Source organism: Protopterus annectens, chromosome 3.part0 (assembly GCF_019279795.1).
Source record: "Protopterus annectens isolate FY-2018-M chromosome 3.part0, PAN1.0, whole genome shotgun sequence".
NCBI classification, from domain to species: Eukaryota; Metazoa; Chordata; order Ceratodontiformes; family Protopteridae; genus Protopterus; species Protopterus annectens.
This window is the reverse complement of record NC_056731.1, coordinates 566,306,799-566,333,946: the sequence shown is the minus strand read 5'-3', so window position 1 is coordinate 566,333,946 and position 27,148 is coordinate 566,306,799. Positions and strand designations below refer to the sequence as shown.

General features: G+C 37.9%; 1 protein-coding gene across 1 annotated transcript in view; it reads left to right on the top strand.

Moving 5' to 3' along the window:
* Positions 1-27,148, top strand: part of CNTNAP2 (contactin associated protein 2) — a 7,772,136-nt gene that overhangs the window by 1,038,442 nt on the left and 6,706,546 nt on the right. The window lies entirely within an intron of this gene.

The following is a 27,148-nucleotide window of genomic DNA, read 5'->3' as shown; positions in this document are numbered from 1 at the left end:
ATACTGTAGTCAATACCCAGGACTGTATTTAGTAATGACTGCCATGTCCAGGGGGGTTGTGGGCGTTATTTCCAGTATGAACTTACGGTGTCCCATCCACTTGTCCAAGTTCCTTTTGAGCAGTGTCATAGAGGTGCATGAATTCACATGAATTGGCAGCCTATTCCAAAGAGATGGCAGTCACTGGGAGACAAATCTATCCTGCCAGCATGTGCTATTCAAGTAGCAGGCAATATTTAGGCCCCTGGAATGGGTAGCTCTAGTCCCATTTGATTTACGGATATGATGCAAATTCATTAGGTTTAGGTCAGAGATTGTTCTGTAGGCCAGGCATAAGCATTCCCTAAGAAGTCTCTATGATACTGAGTACAGTGACAGTCTATTTAAGGCACGTGCTGCAGGCCCTTGATTTTCTTTGTTAGAAAGCTCTGAGGTCTCTCTAATTGCTGCAAATGCTTTGTGTGGTACATGCCAAAAGAGGCATTATACTCAGTTATGGGCCTGATTAGTGATGAGTATAGAGGGATTATAACCTCCTTTGTTCTAGAGGTGATGCCTTTGCTAATCCAGTGCGCTACATGGAAGGCCTTCCTTACTACATTAGACACATGGTGGAGAAAGTTAAAGTCACACTCTGCTTGTGATACCAGATCCTTACCATTTGGTAGGTCCATAGGGTATTGTTGTTAATTTGATAGTGTGAAGGGACATTGTTTTTACCAAAGGGAATGATGATGCATTTCTTTGCATTTAGTTTGAGACTGAGACTATAACACCAGTCGTTGGTCTGTGTAAGACCCTCCTGAAGTATACTGACATCATTTATGGATTTGATAATTGTACCCAGTTTGCAGTCATCCACAAACTTGGTCAGCTGCAGCCCCTTAGTTTGGCCTGAACTTCTACCAAGCAATAAGGGGTCCAGCACTGACCCTTGTGTCATCCAACTAGTGACAGGTTTGCTGTTTGATGTGGAGTTACCCACATTGACATTGTGTGACCGGTTTGTGAGCCAGTTGGTAACCCATCTTACAACAAAGGGGCTTACATTCAGTTTGCTAAGTTTACCAGTAATGCTCGTGTGGGATTGTGTTGAAGGCCTTGACCAATTAGAAGTATGTTGTATGTACAGATTTGCCCTTGTCAGTGGCCCTGGTCATATTTTCAACTAAATCCACCAGGTTTAACAGACAGGATCTGTCCTTGACAAAGCTTAATTGGGTCCCATCCAGGCTTTGGATGTTACCTATGTCTTTATTTATGAGGCCCATGATGATACATTCCATGGCTTTACAGATGAGGCTGGTCAGGCTAATGGGTCTATAATTCCCGGGTCTTTTGCTAACCCACCTCTGTGAAGGGTTTACCTGTTGCGGTTCTCCATTCTGCGGGAACATAGCCTGTGGTAAACATGTGATTGAATAAGGTACTTAATGGCAATGTCAGTTCATGTTTTAGTTTGTTTAGAAAAACAGCCTGGGATGCCATCTGCTCCCATAGAGGCCGTGTTTTTTGCCTTAGACAAGGCTTTAATGACCTGCTTTTTGGATATGTAGGGTGGGGGGAAGTTGAGGCCAAGGTTTGTGATAAGTTTGGAGGAGATAAGGGAGTGAAATTTTCACCAAATCTGTCTGCCAGCAGGTTTGCTATCTCTGCAGAATCAGTGTGTGTGATACCATTAGTCACTGGTTTGGCACATGCTCGGTTCCGAGCTTATAGGCTGTATACATAGCTGTAAAAGGCCTTATGGCTATCCTTGGCTGTGATTGCTATGTTTTTCTCAAAGCTACCCTTAGGGGGTTTGACATGCTGTCTTATTTGCCTGTTGAGGTTGAAGAGGGTATTTTTCCATTGTCGGGGCCTTGCCTTAGTTTTCCTAGACAGGAAAGTTTTGCATTTGTTGTAAAGTTTGTTGATGCTGGATGTCCACCAGGGCAGCTTCTTTTCACATGGGACTCTGGCTTTGATTCTGTCTGGAACAGCCAAGTCTATGCACTTATACAAGTGGTTTGCAGGGCTTTAGTCTAAGCTTTGGTGTACTTACCACTTCCAGCTGGGAGTAGGGCCTGGAGTGCGTTTATACCTTCCCTTAGGAGGGTATAGTTTACCTTGGTGATTTTTTTTTCATTTAACTTCACCCTCTTTGAATTCTGGTGTTAGTGCCACTTTGAAGGCAACTGATTTGTGGTCTAATTTAACTAAAGAGGGTCTGACAATTGTGGTACATCTGTTTGTCATGTTAGTGAGGACCAGATCTAGTATGTTTGTTCCCCTTGTTGGGGTTTGAACAATTTATTCTAAGGCATTTGAGTTAAAAAGTCAAGGAACTTTTGAGCTAATGAGTTAGGGGTAGAGTAGGTTTTTCAGCTGATGGTGGGATAATTGAAATCCCCCATGACCAGAGTGTTCGGCAATATTTGGATTGACTCCAGTTTGGTCAAGTAGGCCTCATGCACATCATGATCCAAAGATGGGGATCTATAACTAACTATGACTTGAAAGGGGGTCTTACCCACAGTAATCTGAACTTGGAGTAACTCCATGGAGTTGTCCTGTCTAACTAGTCGGAAAGTGAATTTATCTCTAATATAGATAGAAACACTGCCTCCTTTTGTTATCACACATTCATTTTGCAGTATGAAAGTATGAAAGGCACTGTAGCCTTCCAATGTCAGGGTACTCTCTGAGGCCTTGAACCAGGTTTCTGTGACTGCACAGACATCTTAATCCTCCAGTGATAAGAGTGCTTCCAGGGTGCGCAGTTTCTGCTTTAAGCTCCTAGCATTTAGAACCATAAGCCTTATTTTGTTATGATTGGCAATTTTCACATTGGCAAATTTGTTTTTGAGACCTTGCTTATAAAAGGCACTATGGGGGAGGCAAGAGCCTTTGCCAGCAGCTGAAAGCCTAGTGGTGTCAGGTGCAAACCATCTCTAGCTAAACAGTGAAGTTTGTCAATCATATCATCCCAGGTTGACATAAACTGGATTCCATTGGAATGATACCAAAAACTGAGCCAATTATTGAAGTCAGTCATTTTTTGTTTATACTCTGGCATCATTCTAGGTGAGGCTAATATGCTGCTCAAGGATCATAACTGAATGGGCCACATACTCAGAGATCTCAATCATGTCATCTTCATATAGTCCAGTGAGGTACATCTCAGGTCCTTCACTCCAACATGAGCTATGACAGAGTCATATTGGTAGTTGTTGCTGAGAGACCTGAGTGCTTGTGTGATCTGATGAATCCTGGCACTTTCTCCTTATCTAACCTGGTGAGTGGGACATCCGTGTGTCTCACTATAGAGTCTCCAATGACAAGAACATTTGGTTTATGAGTGTTACACCTTAAGAGCTTGTTAGGTGAGACACTGATGTTGCTATGTGTCTTAGGTGCTTTGGGAACTGTGTTAGTTGTAGCAATCTTGTGTTTTGGAGGTCTCTACATCTCTCACACACTGTAGTAAAGAGAGTTATTAGTTGAGGGTTGTCAGTATACATGAGGCAGTTGCTGCAATGCCTCAGGAAACCCAAGTCAACAAGGCTGGTGGGAGAAGCAATGGTAGTCCAACCGTCCAGATCTCTGGGTTTGAAGGACTGTTATCACAAAAGAGTTTCTTCAGGACTGATCTAGGAGGAGCTGTAGATGGATGTTTCTGATGTTTTGGCTGGTGGTTTAATAGGTCTCAGCTGACTAGCGTAACTTATTAGACCGGAAATGTATGAAAGAAGAGAACTACACTAATGTACTACAGCTCTATCTAAGGGAAAAATTGCTGTAATTATCTGTCCGGCTATGGCACACAATTGCACGGCAAGGTGCTGCACAAGGGTCAAACAAGCTGAAACCCACTCAAACTTGGGGCTTAAATTCCAGAAGCTAAAAACTTAAAAAAACTTTAAAAAAACTCAAAAGAACCAATGAGGATACTTACTCCAAGCCCTAGACCAGTCACCCTTTACCAGACAGGTTCCATTTAGCACACTTCACTCACAGGGATGCAGAAGGGCCCCTTCCAATCAAAGATGGCTTAGAAAATGTGCTCAGAATACAACAGCCACTACAAACAGACCCAGATGCAGCAAACCTGTATCTGCTAGCCACACTAATTTAGGCAGGGAACACTAAAAAATTATTTAAACAGCAAAAAAAAAAAAAAAAACAGCAGTGAGACACCATTGCACCATCTACTTCTCCATTGTCTCTTTCAGTAAGTATGTCAGTATATTTTATTACTATGTTACAAAAACAGAGCAGTTGACTATTGTAATGCTCTCAATTAATAGCAAATCAAGTTTATTATAATCATGTTTTCTTCAGACTGTAACAGTCTATTTCTACAGAATACATACTACATTAAAATCAAATTAAATAAAATATCATCACAGGTACTGTTACTTTTTACAAAGTCTTAAATCAATTATAGTATAAGACATTGCTAGAAACTATAAAGCTACAACCTTAATAATTCTAGCATGACTTACTACCAGAATGGCATCTGCATTCACATGAACCAATAAATAAGTTCAAGTTGTGAAAAAGAAGTTAATGAAAGATGATGCCTAGGTGTGTGTGCGTGCATGTGTGTGCCTTCTGTGGAAGGTTGGGTGCCAGGCTGGCAACTCGACACTGCAAAACTCCAATGCCAATCATGAGCGGACAGGTGATCCGCTGTGGTGACCCCTAACTGGGAAAAGCCGAAAGAAGAAGAAGAAGAAGATGCTGGTTATACCACCCACCCCAGGCACACACGTACATGCATGCACACACACACACACACACACACACACACACACACACACACACACACACACACACACACACACACACACACACCTTTCATTTAAACTACTGTAGCTAGTACTGAAGTTATTAACGTATAGCTCACTGCTTAGGATTTAACAGGATTGTGATTCTGTTTGACTTGAAGTGATCTCAGTTACCCAAGTGCATGCTTTACTGCATAGTGAATACCTGTACTGTTCAGCTTTGTGAAACCTGAGAATGTGTTTCTCAAAGTCATTCAGAGATATTTATAAGCCAACAATTTAAAATCCTGACTGCAGTGGAAACAGGATCAGTTATTTGCCTAGGTGCTGTTGTTAAGAAGATATGTGGTGCTTTAGAAATTCAGCGTGTGTGTGTGTGTGTGTGTGTGTGTGTGTGTGTGTGTGTGTGTGTGTGTGTGTGTGTGTGTATTCTGTGTGGATAAACTGTAGTACAGAAAAATAATTGAATTTGTGAACTGTTTGCTAAGGTCTGTTGGTTCGCAAATGATTTACTAGGCCGTCTTCTGACAGTGAATGTAACTTGTAAATACAGATAGATTGTACAGTCCATCTTGTAAGTTAAACACATTGCCAGGAGTTCTGCATTGCTTTTATTATCCATTCTTACTCATGTGAATTGCCCTCTTTAATAAACAAGAAAGGATGTGTTTACAGAGGCTCTTCATACTGTCTTGATAATTAAAAGCTGAGATTCCAGATATCCATTAAGGGAAGAAAGAGCTTTTGCTGCTGATGTGCTGTGGCTGTACATTGTAAGAAGGGCTGGATGACAATGATATGGTCTTTACATCATTATGCTTCTAGTCAGAGTCTGCAAAGTCCTTTACCCAAACCTGTCTGGAAGTTAGTCAGTAAATATCCCAGCCAATAATAATAATAATAATAATAATAATAACAACAATAAAATAATAATAATAATAATAGAATGTGTCACTATACTTGTGAGTAATACTACATGAAAAGCACAGCATGTCTCTTTTCTTTCTATAGTATACTATTTTATTCAAATCGATGTATAAAAAAAAACAGATATTCAAAGTAATTATATTCATTCCCAAATTCTTAGTCTTCAGAAATATAGCTGTAAAACTACCCATGATATCGTATTACCCAACTATCATACCCCTGTAGGTACCTCTATTTGCCAGCAGTAGTGGCTCTGGCATAAACCTTAATGTGAAGTTGCATTAATTTACTGAAGCTGCTGGTGAACAGTTTTCTTTACTTATCTCTTTCATTATTCCTCACCTAGGGATTTCCGTGGCACTGTGGTAGACTGTCTGCATGTGAAATGTATTTTTGAAACGTAGTACCACTCACTGAATAGTCTGAACCAAGCACTCCCAACTGCACAAGAGAGCATCTCAACTGCATGCAAACCTGTCTTAATTTCCCTTTACTCACGTTTTATCACACCCATTATTGAATATAGAGCACTGTTTGGCATGTATTTATTTAAACATATCGCACAACTTCAGAGAACTCCAAGATTTGTAACTAAAAAGATCAGTGACCTCAAAATGATTAGTTATCAGGAGTGACTGGTCGCCTTATCTCTGTTCTCAGACAATTGGAGGTCTATGTCTACCTTTTTGTGCCATGAAAGATCCAACTCTATTTCATTTCTTATTCTGTCACTGAACTAATTATACATTAAATACCCATTTAAAGGAACTAAACCTGCATCAACAGATAAGATACATTGCCATGATAGAGTCATATCCCTACTTATCCTTCATGTCTGACCACTCCTCCATAACATGCAACCTTGCTACCTTCAAGTTAAGTGTAAATAATTGGACAGGCAGCCTCAAATTCTCTCCTGGTCTATCTTGTGTTGCCCTCCTTGAGACTAGAGGGAAATTTTGAATAGGGTTTTTGGCTAGGCTTGAAATGGTCTGCAGACTGATTGCCTAGTACTTACCTATGAACTGAAGCTTCGGAAATTCACAAAGTAATATTGATTACTAGATTCAAGATTCCGCTTAGTTATCTTCTGATGATTACAACAGATGTTTAATACTGAATGCTGTGAAATAGTTCCTTGCTTCCTTTCTTCCTAACAAGTGCAATTTTTTGCTATACTCCTAGAAGCAAAATTACAGCAAGATAAATGATATTCTCAGCAGTAGAATGAGTGTGCTACTAAGGGACTAAAGGTGAGCTGTATGGAATTCATCATAGTCCCTGTTGTCTATAAAATGGGCAGAAAATCTTAAATCACTGAGAAATACAGATGCACCCATATTAACATTGGTAACAACAATGGTTCCATCAAGCACTGTAATATCTATGATTCAACAGATAAGTCTAGAAAATGTTTTAACATTAGCCCAAGATAATGATCAGGCATGAAAGTAAACCCTTTGTATATTACCTCAAGAGTGTAGTCTCCCTGTTGGTGACTTTTAGGCTTATCTAAGAATCTTACTATGTAATCATTCAGATGAATTATTTTATAGTAGGTGAAAGTGCTAAATGCATTTTATCCCTCACCATTTCTTGAAGTTTTGTTGTGGTAAAAAATAAAACAAAACAAAAAAGCTTATGTTGACCATATAACAAGAGTTTTTATTTTGCTTTGAATTTGTCAGTTTATTTAAGCAGCAGCATATACCACCATTTTAAACTTTAGAAGTTAGACAGCTATCACATTTTCCCATGGCACAGAAGAAATCAGCTTTAACTGTGCGTACACTACAATAAACCTGACTTTAAATTATCATGCTCTGTTTGCAAATCTTCATACTGTTTGTTGTTCTTAACTCGCATCATCACCCATTGTGACAGATTGTTCTTCCTTCTTGCCTACATCTCCTGTTATAACTTGTAGGCTATAAAACTATATATGCCTCATGGTTTACATACGGTATTAACATTTTTGGGGGTACCAGTACAGTATGGTTATGCCTGAGATATATTCTAGTAGAATGATTTGCATACTGGCTCAAGTCAGTTATCTTCACCAGTTTGTGTCATCGTAAATGTTAAAGTATTATTTCAAATGAAACAGAGAGACAGTCAAAACATTTTCTATATTCTCCAGCAATATCATTTTTACGCATTTGCTGTTGCCAGAGTTTTTTTCTTTTCTTTTGGTTTGTTAATTCTCCAAAAATGTGTTGCTTCAATTAATGAGTATTTGCATATCTGCATGTATGTGCAGTACATTACATATACGAGTATGTGTATGTGGTTGATGAAGGGGTTTTCTGTATATATATATATATATATCTAGCATATGAGTGAATGGCACAACATCAAATAAAAATAGCACATTTAGTTGATAATCTACAGAACATACTAAGTATGAAGTACTCAGTACATCAAGTCATACTATACATTACAGGCTGCAAACATATTGCTTTTGGTCTCTGATATTTACATACCATCTGAGAGAGATAAATTACTTATACCTATGAATTTTGGGTCTATATTAGATCACAGAATGCTTAAAAAAGTGAGCGGTGATTAATCAACCCTATGTATGTGAAAGCTTACAATGTTGAAGTGTCAGAACAGCGATTTCACTGTTCCAACAAAGAAAAAATAAAAATAAAAAACAATTTCAAACATTACATTAAGTGGGGGGCTTCACCCCCCCAAACCCCCCCCTACTTAAATATACCAACTCCGAGACTGCACTACAGTGCTGAAAATTACAAAGTACTGAAGCGGCCAAACAAATTCTTTCCCAGGGAAAGAATTTGCTTAACAGCCGCTTTGATATTTTGCGTTTTCAGCCTTTTATGTTCGACCAAGACGCATTCGACAGAATGCGTCTTCGGTCTTGTAATACAGATCCTGAATTTCATGGTTTAACATGTCTGAACAAAGTGACATTGTTAAGTTCTATGCTTGATTAAATAAAACTTGATGAAGCCGTTTCAATGAAAATGCAAATTCATGAAACAAGGTTTTTTAAGCCTAGTCATGTATCCCAAATCTCTGACAAGTACTTGTACTCTTGATAAATGTAAGCAGACTTGGGAGATGAAACATTTTCAAGCTGGATCCTGGGAAATGAAGCATTTACAGGCCACTTGTGTCCATTACAGACACTGGTGCTACACCAGGGATGAATTTCCTGTTCCCCATCTAGTTGTCTAAGTTACACTTGAATTCAGTTAGGGAGGACCTCTGATTCACATGGATGGGGAGCCTGTTCCAGAGACTGAGTAGTCTCTGAGATACATACCTGTCTCTCCAGCAGATGCTATTTATATTGCAGGCAAGTCTTTAGAATGGGTAATTCTTGTGCTATTTGTTTTGTGGATATGCAGAAGGTCCAACAAAGTGTGTCTGATAATGCCTTGTATGCCAGGCATATATCTCCTCTCAACAGCCTTTAGGAGAAAGAATACAGGGCTAGGCCCCTGAGGTGGTCTGCACAGCACATGTTACTTATGCCCTGTGTTCTTTTAGTGAGGAACCTCTGTGGATGTTCCAATTGTTAGATATGCCTGGTTAGATACATACCAAATGGGGCACTATATTCAATGATAGATTTGATGAATTCCAAACACAGTGGAACAATGACTTCCTTAGACCTAGATGCCATGCCTGTTTTTATAAGTTGCACAACACAGAATGATTTCCTCACTACAGTGGATATGTGGTGGTCAAAGGCTAGATTACCATCTCTCTGTGTACCCAAGTCCCTGACTACTGGGTCCGCACTTAGGGTGTGTCATCAATATGATAGTTATCAGGGGTAAATGATTTCCCAAAGGATACTGTTATCCCTCGCTTGGCATTTAGTTTTAGTCCATGGATCTGACACCAGTTATTTGTCTGTGTCAGCTCTTCCTGGAGAACATTTGTTTCATTGGGTATTCAGTGACAGTTCCTAGTGTGCAATCATATGCAAATGTACTTAGCCATATGCCATCAACATTGGCCTTGACTTCAGAGAAGTAAATGTCAAAAAGGACCAGTCCCAGGATCTATCCCTGAAGGACTCCACTCATGACACTAAAACCAAACCCACAAAAGGCATGGAAACATAGGAACTTTTTTGTCATGGAGAGCATGTTGAATGGAGAATTCTAGACAAGGATAAATCTAAACATAGGGCCAGTCAAGGAGGGTCATAGGTGTTAGAACATATTGTCTTCTTAAATAGTGCTAAATGTCATTATAACTAAGTCAAGTGTGTTTACTTAGGTAGCTTTATTGTAGAGCTGGACTAGAGTCATTCAGCAACCTGTATACCTCTCAACCTCTTAGCACAAGAAATCTGTGCAATACCGAAATAATGATGGGGCAAAGGCCCAAAAATAGGGACACATTTTAAATATAGCTGTTATAAATTTAGACATTTGCTAGACTAGCAGGATTTGTATCAGTGTATGTTTTCTGAAGGATATGAAGTCAGAATCAAATATATGTCATTATTTAGTGACTTCAGTCTTCAGTGATTTGCCAGAAAAACACAAATTTTATGAGGAAAAGACCAAAAATATGAAGTAGAAATCTGGATATTCTCTGCAAATCTGGACAGTTGAAAGGTATGAAATTAAATCTACTGTTAAATAGTGTAAGCAATGCTTAAAAAATAAAAACAGAATTTGTGCATTATCACTGCTGTAGAGCTGAAGAACAGAGCAATCTACTTCTACATAAATGCTAAACAATCCATGCACACAGTTTTATAGTTTGTATATGGAAATGACAGTGATGTATAGGGAGAAGAGTTGGATTGTCTGACATTTAATTAATGTCTAAAATTGAACACATGTAAGTGAAAGAAGAAATTAAGAACAGAGGGACATCTGATTGTCTGATCTTACAAAAAAAATGTCATGACTATAGCCACATCAAAATATATGGCATGAAGATGCTGTTTATAGGAAGGGGAAGTTCAGTTAAATCACATGTTGCTGCAAAACGTTGTTTAACTTGTTACCTTGTCTTACTGTTATATTTTGCATTGAAGAGACCACACAATCAAGGAAACCACTGTCTGCTGTTTATTTTTTCTTGTTTTATGCCATGTTGTGAAGATAATACTGGAATAATCTATGAGGAGCAACTTTGGTGCTACAGTGTTGTTTTTTGGTGGATTACTGTTTTCCCCCATGCATTACTTGGGTTTCACAACTTGTTACATACAGACACACACACACACACACACACACACACACACACACACACACACACGTGTGCACGCACACACACAGACACACACACATACCTATGCACATACTTTCACAATGAATTATTAGGAATGTCAGTTCTCCACTAAGATAAGAGATTAATTTGTATATGACATGTAATTCCATCTAAATTAATGTATCATTAAAGAAAATGTATCATTTCTCTAACAAAATTAATGAAATTCATGGACAGTTTCACCGTTTAAATTAGAGGGGCATGCTAATTTTAATTTCAAGCCCGTATTTGCTTACATATCTTTGACACAAACACACAAAGAGATACATACATACACATACATGTTTTATGGTACTTTCCCTGTCTTCCATATAACGCTGAAAAGGTATTTTAACCATGACATTACAACAATTTCTGTGCATTCAACATTTCCATCCTACCGCTTTACATCGGTTAATTTGCCTCTGGCATCTCTTCTGCAGAAATGGATTTATTCCATTTTGTTCTTGACCTGCCTTTTCATAGGATTGAATGTCCACTGAATGCAAAGCTTCTCATACCATTCCATTCCTCAGCCTACATGACACAGCTCAATGGCATAAATCCTTCATTCCTGCTGAAAACACCTTGAACAACTTTCAAACCCCCAAATTATCATATCCTTTCTAAGACCAATCTACTCATACACCTTAGCCTTAGTTTCCACACTTGTATAGTTCTTAGATAATGGGTACATATTGCTCAAAAATTGGAAGTGCTCACCATATTTTGACAACAGTTATTTCCACATCCATAATTGTTCAGACCTGAAATGGGATTTATTCAAGTTCTACGCTCACATCCTCCACTTAGAATGTGGAAGTAAGTACTGAGAAGGTGGGAGCTGAATTTGTGCTTCACAGAAGTGTGCACTAGGCATTCCCAGACTACCTTCACTAGACATTAGACGCTCTTGGATCTGTTCAGTTACTGACCCAGCTTTTGATCTAACTCACAATCTGGCGATCACTTCACTGTTAATAACAGAAACAAAGCAAACCGACTACTGTCAAAAAACAAAAAACGAGCCACAGGACTGGAGTTCATCCATTTTGTATTTAAATGCATCCAGTACCTCGGCATTTTACCTTCAAGGATCACTTCACTGTCCAACATTTGTCTCTGAGTATGTTGGTTCTGGTCATTGCTTTGCTGTTGTGGTTAATACACATTTTTGGTACTAAGTAGAAGGTTGGTACAGTTATTCTGGATAGGCAAACTAAGGTCATAGCTGTCTTTTTTAAAAATAGGACCAGGTAAACATGTTTCATTTATAGAATAAACATGATTTCTTTCTCTTTAAGAAAGTCTGTGTCGAAATCCTAGGACAGAGGCTTGTCTTATAAGGTGGCTGGCTGATTCAGGAGGGGAAAAGTCATTTCAGTCATGAGAAATTACAGCATACAAATGACTACCTCATTTCTTACTATCAATAATGTTTTATAAATTACTGGTAGCTTCACTGAAGGTAACATAAGACAAAAGAAGGACACAAGTTGCATCAGGCAACAAAGATTTAAACCAAATAAACTGATGACATTCTAATATAAAAACAACAGCATCTTTGAATAAAAAATATACATCTTGTGACAGTGGATGTGAAAGTTCTAGACAATATTTTAAAGTGATGGAACTGTGAAGTGAATTTCATGCATTCTATTATGATAGACTTGATTAAGTCGTAAACATAAAATACTCCAAAACAGTAGATGTAGTGTTAAAAACTGCTATTAACTAAAATTGTTATAGAGAAGACGCCCACATAAAATGATTCAGATGAAGAAGTGATTTACTTACTGAAGCAGAATGGACATTTTTTTATGGGTTACTTGCTGTGGGACATTTATTATGGGTTACTTGCTGTGGCATAATTCAACTGTCCAATGCAGCGTAGTTAATGGGATTATGACAAGCTAAGATGGTGGCTGGAGTGGTGAAAAAACACCATGTAATACATATTCTATGTGTAGATGTGTGTTAGAGCAAAGGACAAAATCATTCATTTTGTCACACATGCTGCACAAATTAATCCTATGGAATTCAAAAGGTGTAACATTAATGTTCCCAATGTCTTGCTTTGTCTGAAAGCCATTGTAACAGCGAGTCTGCTGCATTTAAACTATCCTTTTCATTATACGCGCACTGTAGATCCCACATATTTTAAATTATATGGAACATTTCTGTTTTTAAAAGTCGTAATAAATTATCAAATTAATAGACATAATTTTGCAGAAAAAATGTCAATACTATAAAATTAACAAGTCATAATTTCACTGTTTAATAGATAATCTGGATAGTTAAAGAATGTCAAGTCCTAGATGGCTGTAAACATGCCATAGTTTAAAATCTAGTAAAATATTATAATTTAAGCCTGCGTAAAAGAGGCAACAAGAGAGGGTCTTTTCATCATACAGCATGGAATATAACTAATGCCTATGAAAAGCTGCAATATGAACATGATAAGCTTACTATAATGTTAATTCTGTCTCATTCTGGGATGCATTTACACCTCAGAATTCACTCAGGAATCACGTGGAATGAAGTGAAAAATATGCTAGAATGTATGGATATGTTATGGATACGGGATCTACTTTCATTTTCCTTTTCATGGGTGGTTGGAAATGTGATGGAGTTATTTTCCTAGCATGGGTAGATGGATATTTGATGGATATGTGACGTATTTTCATTTTATTAGAATTGGTGGACGGATATATGATGTATTTTCATTTCCCTTTGATGGGTAGATGAATATATGATGGATATGTGATGTATTTCATTTCACTAGGATGTGTGGCTGGATATGTGATGTATGTTCATTTTCCTAGGATGGGATAGAGGGATATGTGATGTATGTTCATTTTCCTAGGATGGGATAGAGGGATATGTGATGTATGTTCATTTTCCTAGGATGGGATAGAGGGATATGTGATGTATGTTCATTTTCCTAGCATGGCTGGGTGGATATGAAGTGAATTGTTATTTTATGTGTATGCTGTGCCATTACATTTGTTTTCTCTTTTGTCTACTGCAGGTCACTTTTTGCTGTTACTTAAAAAAATCAGTTAGATACATCCAATTGCAAATCAAGAGGGCTTTCTTCTCATATGTACCTTCTTTTTCTGGAGCACAGCTATATGTCATTATGGCAAATATTTGCTCTCATTTTATTAATCAAAGGTATTGTATAGCCAGTAACAGATATACTTCTTTTGTAAGACTGCTGCTTTGTCATTATAAAAGGGCAATAGATATAGTATTTAAATAGCATATTTTGTATTTTAAGTACATTCAAATGTAATCAAATATAACAAGTACAACTGTGCTTGTGTTTAGTTCATGTGGTAATAATGTAAGCACTGATGTATTTATATTAACTCATATTATATCTGTTTCACGGCAAAAAGAAATATTTAGCCTGTGTGATATTATCTTTCCCTCTTAATTTCTCCACCAGTCAATGTTGTCATGAACGTTTTCATGAAGTCTGTCTCTGCCATCAATTCAGTAATCAAAGGTGTAGACAGGGGACGATAGTAGCTACCACCTGCTGCTTGTACCCCTCCTCTCCCCCTTACTTGTTGTTCATGAACATCCTTACCTATCTACACATAATGTTGTGTTTGCATATCAATGCAGCATTATTCTGATGTCTTAAATCAGACATGGGCATGCCTTGAAATTCTTCCAGCAGATATATATATATATAGAGAAAGAGAGAGAGAGTGAGAGAGAGAGAGATAATTATATGTGCGTGTGTGTGTGTGCCCATATATATATATATATATATATATATATATATATATATATATATATATATATCTCTATGCGGGTCCCCTTCACTAAACCGACACGCCACAAAACCGACACCCAAAACACCAAGACCAGAAGAGCAACGACGCAGATGATCGACAAGGTGAAATCCCGACAGCCGAAACACTGACATGGGCAACGTGTGAGCGCGACTCGGTAAGTGTGCAATAGTGAGGGATTTAGGGTTAGGGTGCGGGAAAGGTGAGTGTGCGGTAGTGTCGGACTTAGGGTTAGGGTGTGGGTAAGGTAAGTGTGCAATAGTGACGGACTGTAGTTTTAGGGGCGGGTTAAGTGAGTTAGGGTTAGGGTGCAGGTAGGGTAAGTGTGCGATAGTGACGTACTTTAGGTTTAGGGGTGGGTTAAGTGAGTTAGGGTTAGGGTTAGGGTGCGGGTAGGGTAAGTGTGCGGTAGTGTCGGACCTTAGGGTTAGGGTTTGGGTTAAGGTTAGTGCATATATAGTTGTGTGTAATATGTAGTTTACGTTTTGTGTGTCGGTGTTTTGGGTGTCGGTGTTATGGTGTTCGGTTTTGTGAGTTGTCTGTATTGTGTGTTTTTGGTCTTTTGGTCTCGGTGTTTTGGGTGTTGGCTTTGTGGCGTGTCGGTGTAGTGAAGGGGACCCATATATGCGTATATATATATATATATATATATATATATATATATATATATATGGATTCCTATTACAAGAACGAATGTTCACAACTCCAAACTTGTAATAGGAAGCCTCACTTACGCGAAAGTTCACTTTAATGAAAGTGAACTTCCGCGAAAGTGCACTTAACCGAAAGTGCTATAGCACAGTGGATGACATCAAAAAACAAGCTATGTCTTCTACTATGGTGCGATACTCACGGACCTTAGGGTTAGGGTACAGGTTAGTGTAAGGGGATAGTTAGTAAAGCTATCCCCTTACCCTAACCCATGCCCTAACCCTAAGGTTCGTGACTATCGCACCATAGTGGAGGACATTGCTATGTCCTTCACTGCGCTGCAGTCATCATGGACCTTAGGGTTAGGGCATGGGTCATGGTAAGGGGATAGCCCTATGGGCTATCCCCTTACCATGACCCGTGCCCTAACCCTAAGGTCTGTGAGTACTGCACGGAAGTTAAGAACAATGCCCATTCATTGTACTGAACTTCACGTAAGTGCACTTTCGATTAAGTGAACTTTCGCTGCAGTGTGCATTCCATACACTATTTTGAAGTAGTGAACCTTCAATCTAGTGTATGGAATCCATATATATATATATATATATATATATATATATATATATATATATATATATATAGATAATTGTATATATATATATATATATATATATATATATATATATATATATATATATATATATATATATATATACATATATAGATAGATAGATAGATATAGATATGGTTCCACTTTATAATCTCGAAATACTAAAATCTTGAATTTCAGTATCTCGAGACCATAAAGTCTAATGCTTGAAATCCCGAAACGTGAAACACAAAATCGCGAACATAAACACACCATACACCACACAACACATACACCAGCCTACCCACACTGCAACAAATAAACAATCAAAACACACACAAACAAAAAACACAAATCAACAAACCTACACTCCATATAAGTAGAGGGGTAAGCCCCCCCTGCACCCCCCATTTGGGGGGCTGCGGCCCCACACCCCCCTACTTATATATACTAACTCCAAGATTGCACCAAACAGAAAAAGACAACAAACTCACCACTAGACACTCTACAGTACCCTCGCACACACACATCACAAATATGCAAACACCACCCTTTTCAACACTTAAACACTCATACTTTTACATGCCTACCTGCCTACCCTAACCCACACATAAAACTTACATACACTCAAACAAATGCCTAAAACCCTAACAAAATACTCACTTACCTTACATACCAGCCAAATCCACACACTCAACCGTACATACTGCACATACTACATCCCGCGACAAATACTGGACACACTATAACCGTGAATTTGACATTTCTGGATTCGCGATTATGGAGTTTTGTGATTTTAAAAATTTGACTTTATGGTCTCGAGATACTGAAATTCGAGATTTCAGTATTTCGAGATTATAAAGTAGAACCATAGATATATATCCATTGCTCAATTAATTGCATACTCCAAAGTTGTGGAGGAACTGAAGTCTATTATCACTATCTGTACACAATGCATTGGAAATATTATTGACTGTATTAATTGCCTATTGCTGGATTCAGACAAATGTGCGCACGCACACACACACACACACACACACACACACACACACACACACACACACACACACACACACACAGCCAGCTAGGAGAAATATCAGTTTACAAGTGGCACAGCTTTGTCATGTGGGAGGAAACCACATGAATGTCATTCAGACTATCCATAGAAGGTACATTAGATAGAAGGTATAGGAAGCAAACCATAAAACCAATCTCTAGTTTGCTTACTAAATTAGATAAGTGGGAAGTAAAACACCCTATACCCAAGCTACTTTGCTGAAGGAGCAAATCCAAACGGTAAAAATGCAAATAAGAAAATCACAAAATTATATGTACAAAGGAATCATATAACAGGTAGGCAGTAAACCAGAATATTGTAGAATTGTATTAATGATTCATCAACATGCCTGAGTGCAATTTGAGGAAGGAGGTAAAACCAAGTGTCCTTTGCTGCTCTCAGTCTGTTAAATCTCCTAATTTATACGTACCATTGATCACGTCGCTGACAAAGCCAAGAACATTCATCTTCAATCACCTGCATAACAGCAGCACAGTTACACAAGTGTAGTTGTAAAAATGTCTGAGGGAGGCCATCAATGGCTGCAGAACTAACCGAGTTCATTTTGATCATTGACATCCTCCCTTTACTGACATTAGAAAGATGAATGCAAAAAGAGCTAACATCACACAACTAACATTAGCAGACTGATTATGAATAAAAGGAGTGATATGAAAAGCATTATATCAGGTACATGGACTTGGTTTAGAAAAATGCTGATTGAAATTATTATCCATTTTTGAAAGAAATTTCACTAGTAAATACAAACAAAACTGAATGTGATGTGCTGAGCACACAGAATTTAATGTTTAACTGAACTTTAGGAGGTTTTCAGAACCAGAATATTTTGGCTTCCATATAACTTCTAGAAGGAGAGTTAAGCTATTTTACTGATGCTGTAAACTAGCATTCACTTGAAGTTGCCCTATATTCAGTTGACACATTTGACAAGTCATACTTATTTGATTTTTTAGAATTGAAAAGAGCAATTTGGTCAACATGTAGAAGCAGAAAAATATATATTTTTTAGGGGCAGGTCTCCCTATCTCCCCCACACAATATAACATATATACTCCAAGTCCTTGACTACAATATCAGAGGGAGGTTGGCATAATGGTTAAGATATTTGCCTTACAGATGAGGTGCTGGGTTTGATTCTCACATGGGTTAATTGGATAGACTTAAAATTACCTACAATTGCAGTTAACCTAGTACTAATATATGAAAGTATGAACCTATGGGGGAAGAATAAACACTAGAAGTGCAGTGTTGGATTGCACAGTCCATGTAGCTGCAATGAAATGAACTGTGAGCCAAAAAGAACAGAATAGTCACTCAGGCAAATATATTTCAACTCTTGATGTATATCTGTTAGGAAATTATCTTGATTTGATTTCACAGTACTCTTTTATTCCATATTAAATATGGCACTATGCTATACTGAGAGAAGAGAAATCCTAGTCGGGCAGTGAGTGTCAGTGATGAACTACATAATTTTAAAGTAACTTGCAAAAATATTTTTCTTTGCCATAAATACTTAATCATTTGCATTCATTTCTTTCTAAAATCATTGATATTTATATCCAAATCTGTGGAATAAAGTAACAAAGCTGCTACTATAGTGAAAACAACCTGAATTTGAATAGCAGCTCTGATGGGGAGGATGGCAGTAAGTGGCCACTGCTGGCTTTTTGATGATGGGGGGTGGAGAGATGGCTCACACTGACCGCATGGGTGAAAGTATCATGAATACTGTGTGTTGTACAATATGAAGTTCGAACTGACCTAGATAGCTCTTCCAAGTACAGTCAGATAATAGGCCAAGTGCATTTCAGTATGCAGAGACATACTTCCTATGGGAAGGTAGCAGTAGTCAAGATCAAATGAGGTGGGGTTCACTGATGAGGTATGAGAGTAGGCTGTCCTGTAGAATCAGCAAGCTGGTCTGCTATCTACTACCTGACCCTGCCCATGGACTGGATGAGCTGATTCAGATTTCCAGGTGAGAACAAATGGGCCAGAGGACCCTTGCCTAGCACACAGAAGCCCATCTCCCATTACTGCTTAACAAATAGTTCAAACAGGTACTGGTACTATAGCCATTAGCAGGGAAGGGGGTAAAAGGATTAAGGATACTGTGGAAATCTTTAAAAAACTCTGATTTTATCATCTTATTTTTAACTTGTGAAAGCTCCTGTTTAGCCATCAGCATTAAAGGTGGAAGAAAGTTGCAGACGGCCGTACTTAGTGATAAAGAGGAGAAACAGCCAGCAGTAGGTAAGAAGAAAGCAAGAGTATATGAAAAGGAGGTGGAAAGTGGGCAGGGAGGGGTACTCATCCGGTTTCTAAAGATAGCAGCTATGGCATGAACTGAATGGGACTATATTAAAAGACCAAAGAGGTGTTTCAGCGAACACCTCTTGGTCCACACATAATGAGCAAACGCACTAAAGCGCAAACACTCAAAACAGCAGTTTCTTTCCCTGGGAAAGAAACTGCTAGCACAAGCACACACACAGACACACACACACACACACACACACACACACACACACACACACACACACAGCGTGGGGGCTTTGCCCCCCACACACCCCCAACTAAATATACCAACTCTGAGATCGCACTATAGTGAGGAAAGGGGCGAACACATGGGGATGGCAAAGCAATTTCTTTCCCAGGGAAAGAGATCGCTGTTTTGAGTGTCCGTGCTTTAGTGTGTTCTCTCATTACGTGTCGACCAAGAGGTGTTCGCTGAAGGTCTTTTAATATAGACCCGAACTGAACCATATGCTCACATTTTCAACTTCCAAATCTCCTCTGGAATAATTTTTCTAGTTCACACATTCCCTTATAATTCCATTCCACAAAAATATGCTGTATCATTCCCTGAAGAATTGCAAACAATATCTATAATATGTCCTGTAACCAAAATATCTGAAACATCAACCTGTTTGTTCAATATTAAAAGCTAATGAAAACAGACTAGGCAACCAGAAAGTGAATTTGATAGGAAGTACACACCTACACAAAATCAGGGAAGACATAAGTCAATTTTATACATAAAATTAAGAGTTGAATTGTGAGGAAGAAGTGGTGGGGGAATTAGGTGGGGGATGGAGAAAATGGGTTAAGCCAAGACATAACATAAATAACGAGTACAATCCGAGTGCTATGTTGGAATGTAAATGGCCTGACAAATCTGGAGAGTAAGATGAAAGAAGATACAGGTATATTAGCCTGCAGTTGGGGCTATGAAGCAATAGTATATTACAGTTACAAGGACGGCAGGCACAGAGGAGCCATAATTTTGAAAAAAGTGGCTTTGAATTTAGACTTGTTCACAAAATGGGAGATGATCAAAGAAGATACATTGAACTCAAAGGGAGATATGACAACCACATGGTCATCATACTATCAATTATGTCTCACCCCAGATACCAACAAGATGCTTTAGAGAAATCATACTATGTCTGATATGCTTTCATGAAGGGTTATTGGTAATAGCAGGAGCTTGGAACTTGATCTTTCATACAACAGAAGCCCATTGGAGGGGAGTAAAAGTTAAGATTTCAAAGACAAAAAGGAAGTGTAGGAAACAAATTTCAGAAATGGGGCTGGTAGATACAGCCTCCCTGAGAAGAAGTCAGCACTACAAGAGATTACTTTCTACTCAACAAGATATCCATTTTAGTCTATGTTTAATAAGGACTGTATTTCAAGACAATTTTAATCATTTTAATTATTATTTTCTTGTTTTTCTGGTGGTATAAATAATAGCTATTAATGTATGTATGTAGAAACAGAGGGCAGTATTTACAAAGCCATAGCTAGGGTGGGGTGAAAAGGGCAGCTACCCTGGGCACAAATTGTTCATAAGTTCTACTAGGCGAGCTGCCCTTGCAGGGCATTTTAAGCCTAGCCAACTTCCTTTCAAAGCCAAGAATCAAACCCTGTACCTTGTGTATGTGAGGTAAACATCTTAACTGTTAAGTTAACCCCCAACCCGCAGGAGATGCAATTGCCAGATCTCAATTGGATTTGAGTGCAACACTGCCATCCAGAAATGTGGTAGTATTGCATTTTCTGTCAGAACTGAAGTGCTTTAGCACTCTGTGGAACAATCTGCAGCAGAAGTTTGTTATAAACATGACTATCACTTCACTTTTCTAGAGTTTAAACAGAATACAGAAGAGTTATACATTTTTTCTGTGCTCATCAGCTTAATTTGGGGGGTCAACAGATTACGTCTGGCACTCTAGTGCCAATAGGCATTCACAACTGCGGACATTTCAGGTATTAACCATCTGTCACACTGCATGAATGTGCAGCAGAGGGTGATAAGCAACTGAATATGCAGAGAGGTAGAAAATAATGGGAGGTGAGTGGTCTAGTGAAAATAATCCAACTGGACACTCTTAGACTTGGAAAAAGCACATGTAAAGGCCCCAAGAAATCTGAGCTGTGCAAGCCCGTGATGGTTTGAAGCCCCAGAAATAATGGAAAAATTAGAAAAGGCTGCATATAAAGAGATAAAGACACAAATACAAAGTGTTCAGACTCACAGAGGAATTCCCAGTGGGAGTGGATGTGTATATTTTTCAAAAATAATTTAGAACTTCATAATTAATTGTGGGTGTTTACCCAGCTTTTACCATTCATAAACAACTAGGCTCCTTACATGCAAGCTAGGAGATATCATTTTATTCTAGCTTACATCTTGCCTACATATTACCACCATGTTCAATTCCTGTTCTTTCTTTTTAAATGTCAGCAATGTTCTACCAAATTCTGACTCTCTTTCCCATGTCATAACCATGCTTCCCACTGCATATTATTACTTCTGTTCCTTCTGTTACATGTGCAGTCACCCTCTAACTGGCATTAAAGACAATTCAAAGGTGCAAATCACAAACAACTGAAGCTAAAGCCATAAAACAATTGTCAATACTACTTTAAGAAACCTATAATTATGATTAACTTTATTTGACAATCCCCCTATGACCTTTCTAATAGGCAAAGATTTAGAACAATAAAATGTATTTATCCTACTCTCCTACTCTAGGAAATGCCAACTTATCATCATCTATCTCTCTTTTCCAATTTCTTACACAGGAAAAAATGATTGATAATAATTCTTACAAAAGATGAACAGATTTGGTTACAGTAGCACTAACTTTGGAGACATGACATCACTGTATCTGAAAAATTTACCAAGGCAGAAAAAGGCATACTCTCTATAAAAGACAAAAATGTAATTGCATTAGATGCTAGTCATGCAGCTTTCACATAACCTGTGCAGCCTCCCGGAAATTCTTCCTCCATTATAGTCTCTATATTAAGTGTTCCTGTTGCTGTCAACTATCAGGATTGGAGGGTGTATAAAAGGTGAAATAAACAAAACCATTAATGTGCAAAGAAAACACCACAAGTCGATGTGCGCACGTGTGTGTGTATTAAGACTAATCAGTTAGAGCAAGACACGTATCACGTATTGTGGTTATATCATATAAACCCTCGAGAATTAAGTTTCAGAATGAATATCTACATGATTTCCAGTGTGATTTCTGTTTTATGCTGAAGCCAAAAGACAAACTTCACTAATAAATACATTTAAAATAAATTATAAATCTTGAAGCATTCCTATTTGGCAGTTCTGTACCTGCAAACTGCTGAAAAAGTGTCAATCACACCTGTTCACCATAATTCACTTTCCTCACATTTTGCTTATAGCAGCAAAGTGGCCATGTGAATTTGTGTTACAGAGGTATGACTGACACTTTGGCAAAAGTTTCCTGGTACCTGAGCTACCAAACTGGGATGTGTTAGAATTTTTAATGCATCTATTGTTGTTGTTTTTATTTCACAACTGGAGAAACAAATGAGGCGCAAGAGTGTTGTCTGGTTAGATGAGTGGCTCAGGTTTGCATAGTAAACAGAATGATTCAGGGGAGATTAAAACTAGGACTATAGGATAAATTTAACTTGCAGTTCAAATTGTTAAATGATTCTCACAGGTCCTTCTTCCACTTATATGCTTCTGCATTCTTTATATGGAAACTCAAACTCATATTTCCAGTTTTGAACATATGGCAACATTCCATTCTAATTATTTTTATTTATTAAACATGAGATGCAGTGTATTATGTTTTTCTGCCATTTTAATTGTATTTAAGTTTAGGGGTTGCACTGGTTCATAGATATCCCAAAGCATTTGAGTCTTTGACCATTTGCTCCTTACCAGTACATTCCCTGTCTCAGATTACACTTGAAGAAGGGCTGTACCAGTCAATCCCAGAATAAATTTGTGAACAACGATCCAGTCATTTATATTGTGTTCAGTGAAAGATAGTAACATTCAGAAGAATACAGTCCCAGAGGTACAAGGAGATGCAGGATTATAACCAGGTCTACAAAGGTATGGTAAGCAATATGGAGGTCTCCCCTCAGAAGTCAATAAGACACTGAATGAGTGTTTTTTTTGCATATCCCTTGTTTCACACTATAGCCTTCAAGAAGTGTTTTTCTCACAAAATAACTATTTAAAGATTCAAATGGTTATTTAAAAATATACAAGTGATTGTCTAGTGTAGCAAACCAGAAAATAAAGTATACATAAAATTCACCTTAGGCTATTAATTTAGCTATTTAATAAACAACTTCCCAGTGATTTATTAGAAAATGTTCTAAACCGTTTTCCAGACCTACTTTGAACAACACTTCCTTGTAGCCATTTTAGCTTTGTTGTGTAGATTTAACCAGGTCTCCATCTTTTTGTCAGATCAGTGTACTTAAAGAGCATTCATTTATACTGTCTACTGTATTGGAATTATTAGTCTGTTTCTCCAAAAAGCCTGTCTAAGTTTTGAAACATCTGCATTAGAAATATCAGCCTGCTGTGTCTTTCATGCTAGCAGTAAAAGAGATGCCTCTTAAAGAAACTTACTTCTACAGACATGAAAGCATCATTTTGCACAAACAATTCACATTTGTGGTGGGTTTTAAAGTTCTAAAGTCAAAATTTCAGAATGCTAAAAAATCTCTTTGAGTATTTGTCATGTACTGTTTTTGATGTATTTGTTGTGGAGCTTTCTCTTCCTTCCCTGTCATTGTCTATGAATATTTAAAAACATAAAATATTTCAGCTGATTATTTTAGCTTCAACTACACAATATGTTTGCATGTGTGTGTGTGTGTGTGTGGGTGCATGCGTGTGTGTGTGTGTGTGTGTGTGTGTGTGTGTGTGTGTGTGTGTGTGTGTGTGTGTGTGTGTGTGTGTATGTGAGAATATAGGCATGTAACCTGAGGTGCACGCTGACAGCAGATCCCAAGACTGCATCTGTGCCTCTAGTCCCAATGCTTACATGCAAAAGCCCTGGTATACCTGCAAACTTTTATCAGAGAAAGCAGGTAACAGAAAAATGAATAAATGAAGAGCTTGAAAAATGGACAGGCAGGACAACAACAAATTCATCTTTTGACTGATTCAACTTTTAAAGTAATGACATTGCAGGAAACTACAGAGGACATAATCTTTATTTATAAGGATATTTTAGTGGTCCAGTTTGGACAGTATGTACACTAATTTTATATTGAGATGGAACAGGATGGGGTGGATCACATGAGATATACAGATGTCTGCTCACTGCCATCCTGGAGAATGAATGTGAATTACTAGAATTTCTAATATGCTGTGCAAAGGGATGGACAGCACCAGACTAAAATTATATCTGCAGAGTGAGAAGAGGATTACAGGAAGAAGTGTACGGAATGATTACGAAACATAAACAGCTAACACTGAGACTGCAGCTATTCAGTTGTCCTGAGGAAACATTACAAAATCATCTAGCTAACATGGAAGAACCTGTACAACAGCAAAAGAAAGATGTATCTTATGTAGTAACTAGTAGTACAACAAAATAAAGATGTATGCTATGTAATAACTAGTACTAGAACAAAGTAAAGAAATGTATTATGTAATCACTGGTACTAGAACAAAAGAAATATGTATGTTATGTAATAACTAATATTAGAACAAGTGAAATATGTATGTTATGTAAGACCTAGTACTAGAACAAATGAAATATGTATGTTATGTAATAACTAATATTAGAACAAGTGAAATATGTATGTTATGTAAGACCTAGTACTAGAACAAATGAAATATGTATGTTATGTAAGAACTAGTACTAGAACAAAAGAAAGGTATATCATATTTAGTAACTACTATTATAAAACAGGCTTACAATGGAGGCCAGTTTCTGAAAGACCCGCTCTAAGTACAAGTGATTTACTCCTGTGTGATACCCTGGAATAAGTCAATAACACTGACAGATATTCTTTAGGAATCAAGCCCACAGTATCAGCCTTCTCCAGTTATTTCACACATTTCATTCTACTGGTCATAGGTGGTAGTACTTAGTTAGATCAGGTCAGTTCATACATGACTCTACTGGTCCAAGCTTAGATGTTTGTTTTTATATGTTGCAAGTCATGCCTAATGGTGAATGAATGCAGTCAGGGCTATAGCAATGCCTTTTGGCTTTCCCGGTTAGGGGTCACCACAGTGGATCACCAGTCCGCAGATTGATTGGCAGTGGTGTTTTTACAGTATCAAGTTGCCAGCCCTGTGCCCAACCTCACAGAAGGCACACACATATACACACCTATCTGTATGTCTTTAAAACTCACTCAACCGGAGGGAGGACTTGCAGACTCTGCACAGAAGGTGCTCCAGCCAAGAATCGAACCTTAGAACCTCTTGCTGTGAAGCGACAACACTAACCACTGCACCAGCATGGCCTCAGTCAGAGCTATATGTTTGCTAAATATGATATTGTTATAGCTTAGAGAATTTTTCTTTGTTGTCTGTCATGAAACAGTTTTACGGTTAGTCTATTCAGCTTCCCATATCAGGGGGTGCAGGGGGCTTATTCCCTCCTAACATACTTTTAATGAGTAATGACAAGTTTCACACTTAATTACTTGGACATTCAAGTCTCGCATTTTTACTTTTTGAACTTCCAGTAGAGTGCAACATTTTCTAACCTTATTTTCCATTTTTAACTTCCTGTCTGTTAATACATTCATTACCCCTACCCATTCTACTTCTGTACTTCATATATTTGTTTTTCTTCAACATCCTTGTAAAGATTGGGTGAAGATAGATGAAGGCTGTCAGCCTAGCCAGATAGAATTTTGGAGATAATTCTGTCATCTGTAAATATTAATGTAAACCACAGGCTTGTCTTAAATGGTAAAAATAGTGTTACATTTGGAACTGCAAAAATGTAACAACAGTGCACTCTGCTGACCAAGTAAAGCATGTTGTGACCCTTTGATGTAAACATGGTGCCGGCTGGTCTAGATAAAGGAATTATTCCTATTGTTTTAAGGCCAGAGTTAATGGCCAGAATTTGGGTGCATAAATGTCCTTTATTGCTCTGGTTTTTGCCCAGAGGTGAAGAATGTAAATGCAGTTTCTGTTAGCCTGAGAACCTAGAGAAGTGTGAAGAATGATGTGATGTAACCCAGGGAAGTGTGAAGAATGATGTAATATGAACCGGGAATGTGATTTTAAAAACAGAGAGAATCAGAGAGCATTAAGCATTTTTGTCTTGACCATCCAACTCATCAGCACTGTCTTGCTGTATATGTAAGTTTATCTTAGACTTGTGTTTTCACTTAGAAATAGCTAGAAACTAGAAAGATTAGACTAGGTGTTTTTCTGTGATGTCAGAACTGTACTACTGAATTATTTTAAATATTTCTCTGTGATCTCTGAACTCTTGACTAGCACTGTGTAGTAAAAAGTATTGTCTTGTGTTTTTTATTATTTATTATTAAATATTTTAAAACCTTTCAGCTGTGGCTGTTTTGTGTAGAGATAAGTTAAGCTCTAAGTGTACATTGCATGTATATAGTGATCCTGTACCAAGTCACTCTAATAAGCCTTGACTGTTTAGTTATGCTACTAATTGGATAATAATATTGCACAGTAATAATTGGACAACCTTTTAAGGGCTTTGGGTAGCTGATAAATATTAGCTTGGTGGTGGCAGTGATTTCTACTGTATCATCTGGGTAAAAGGGGTAC